Source organism: Austrofundulus limnaeus, unplaced genomic scaffold (assembly GCF_001266775.1).
Source record: "Austrofundulus limnaeus strain Quisiro unplaced genomic scaffold, Austrofundulus_limnaeus-1.0 Scaffold58, whole genome shotgun sequence".
Classification (NCBI taxonomy): Eukaryota; Metazoa; Chordata; class Actinopteri; order Cyprinodontiformes; family Rivulidae; genus Austrofundulus; species Austrofundulus limnaeus.
The window spans coordinates 2,405,090-2,408,506 of record NW_013952460.1 but is presented as its reverse complement, the minus strand read 5'-3'; positions in this window follow the sequence as shown (position 1 = coordinate 2,408,506).

Here is a 3,417-nt window from a genome sequence, read left to right as displayed (position 1 = left end):
GCCTGTAACTGAAAATATTGATGGAGGACAACAGAGCTGCTTCATGGAAGAAGAACCTCAGCTTAACCTGTTAGCATTAGCCCCGACGATATACGTATTAGCTCAGCGCTACACATTCTCCTCTCGTCACTGAGGTTCTCCATCCACATGACAAAGAGGGGAGCACAAAAATGACTCGGCCTGTAACTGAAAATATAGATGGAGGACAACAGAGCTGCTTCATGGAAGAAGTACCTCAGCTTAGCCTGTTAGCTGTTGTTTTAGTGTTAGCCCCAATGCTATCACCATATATATGTATGTATTAGCTCAGCGCTACACATTCTCCTCTCGTCACTGAGGTTCTCCATCCACATGACAAAGAGGGGAGCACAAAAATGACTCGGCCTGTAACTGAAAATATGGATGGAGGACAACAGAGCTGCTTCATGGAAGAAGTACCTCAGCTTAGCCTGTTAGCTGTTGTTTTAGTGTTAGCCCCAATGCTATCACCATGCATATATATGTATTAGCTCAGCGCTACACATTCTCCTCTCATCACTGAGGTCCTCCATCCACATGACAGAGAGGGGAACACAAAAATGACTCAGCCTGTAACTGAAAATATGGATGGAGGATCTCAGTTTAGCTTGTTTGTCGCACTAGCACCGAGCTAATACATATAAGGCAATATAGCATCAGGGCTAAAGCTAACAGGCCGATCGTCAGATGTTGGCTGTGTCCAAAACAACAGGACGGGTCCTCCATTAACCTTCAGGGTGGATATAGCTCGCTCACACCAAGGACCTATCCACATCATCATTTACCCAGAACGCTTTGTGTGTAAATAAAATGGCTCCGTCTGTGTTAAAATATATTTTTAAAAATTTACAAAACTAAATAGGCTACAGTATCTTTACAGTCTTTATTTTACAGTTAAAATATATGTTTATCAAATAAAGTCTAATGGATCCCTTTAACTAATTCTCACAACTTCCTCACAAAAGCACAATTTTCACCAAATGTGCTGCTTGAAAATTCCAGAGCGATACTCCCTTAATTAACAAAAGGAGGCCGGAGCAAAGTGTTTTTACCTTTTACCCTCTCTTTTCTTTGTTTTTGCATCTTGTTCTCTATCTTTCAGACTCTCTGATTTATGATTCATCTGCCAGCAGTCGGCCAACAGTTGCTGTTCAGCCACTCGCTGCCTCCAAAGCCCCGCTCGGCCACCTGCTGCTGTCACTCTGCTGCTCCCGCTGCCTCACACATCCACACGTGCTCTGCAGGAACTCAACACAAAACATGAATGTGGCACACGGAAACACAGAGTTGCGGTGTTAGTCACAATCTGAGATCCAAATTTGTTGTAGGTTTACGAGGAAACGCAGAAGAAATTTGTCCTGATTGAAGCTAAAATGTTTAGCAGACTTATGTCCACACAAAAAGTCAGACAACTTGTCTTTTAGATCCCACACCTCCTCCTTATTAAAATGTCTTTCACATTTGTAGACAGTTTATTTGCATCAGCTGGGTAGTTGTCCAATAGTTTTTACTGTAAAGTTGGCATCATTAATCTCCAACAGAAGGGAAGTAATCCCTCCATGATTTGTAACTATTCTAAACCTGCTGTTTTAAGCAAATATTTAGAGAAGCTTGGTTTTAAACAGTTAATAGATTTTATAAACACTTTTATTCATGATAAATGAGTCTGGTTTTAAATCCAACCATGGTGTAGATAAGGGAAATCATACTCATTTTCACTGAGGACCGCGTGAACATTAGAGTGGCCCTCAAAGGGCCAATTGTAAATTACATTAACCTTTCATATTTAACTTTGACTAAACAAATCGTCACGTTTCTCTTCTCATTATATGACTGGGCACTGCTACCGAACTGAGCTCTACTTGGTATTTCCTGCATAGAAACAGCGTTTTAACACATCTTCTTATAAACACTTAAAAGTACTGCGTTAGACTGACTAAATGTGAAATAAATGATACAGAAATACTATTGGAAGTAAAGGTAAGAAAGTTGTTTTCACTATAGGGATGTGGTAGATCTTCTATTCCGAGCTCTCCCACTTTCCAACAGAGAATTCCCATGGATAATCAAAATGCATTATGGGAGACGTAGTTCATGGTCAATGCTGGTTTTAAATCATTTTATTTCAATACATTCATGCAGGGATGTTTAACTAAGTTGCTCAGGGGGACACAGTAATAAAAGATTGCAGTAATAACAGCTGAAATATGCTCAAACTAGATGTATTTTGAGAAGTGCATCTTTATTTAATGAGCTCACAAGTTTTCTGAGTTGCGTAAAAAAATGTTGCGGTGAAGTCAGGTGACTTCAGGAGGTCTTGATCTAAAAAAAAGCTGGTATTACAGAAAAACAAAAACATTTAAATAACCCTGGTAGTTAAAGCCGTATTGTAGACAAATATTGTTCATCTGTATCAGTTCATTTTTTTACTGAAACCAACACCATGTAAAGGCAGTTTTATCCACCACCAGGTGAAATGATGGAACCAGGGAGAGGATTTAATGCCACCCTGATCTGATCCCCTCTGTGGACCAGCCTGGACCGCAGAATAACTCAAAGCAAATGATGATGGGAGCAAACGTTGGTCTGCAGGAGGTCTTGCAGGTCCACAGGAGTCTGTCCATTCTGGGCCTTATTTGTCATCAATTAAACTTTAAAATAAACTTGATACCACATAGTGGTAACATAATGACCCCCCGCACACACAAATGCACCAGAACTCAGAAGTCTTTATTCCTAATAAATGTCATGGTGCATCCTAAAATTGTAGTGGTTTGGGTTGGGGTCTTTTTTTCGGTGGGCGTTGGACCTGATAGTTCTACACATTCTCACTCCCAACTCGTCACATATTGACGTTTAAGGTAAGGTTCCCTCTGCGTCTTATTTGGACGCAGAAGGTACCCCCCTCCCGTCACTCCTTGACGCCCACGGCTTTTCCGGGTTGCGCCACCAGGGGGCTTTGGGGCGGGTGTCTGAGGTTAACATGAGGGATCGGGTTTAATGGTTAAGTTTAGGTACTGGGATCAGGGGTAGGATGTCCATGGTGAATATTAGGTCATTTTACGCTTTAGAACATGTTCACCTGAATTTCGTACATTTTCTAAAAATGGTTAGTTTTACCTACTAGGGTCAGGGACAGGATGTCTAAAGTGAACTAAGGTAATTTCAGGCTTTGGAACGGTCGTTTTTGCGCATTTTATACACTTTCTGAACATATGACAACAGCTTCCGCCCCATCTCGTCAGTAACTGACGTGAGGGGGGTACCCCGCGCGTCAATATCGGACGTAGAGGGAACCTTGCAAAAGAGAACAAAGCACGAGGGACCAGAACCAACTCGAGAAACACATGGAACAAACAAAATGATCCCACAACAGACTGAGACAGGACAGGGTTTAAA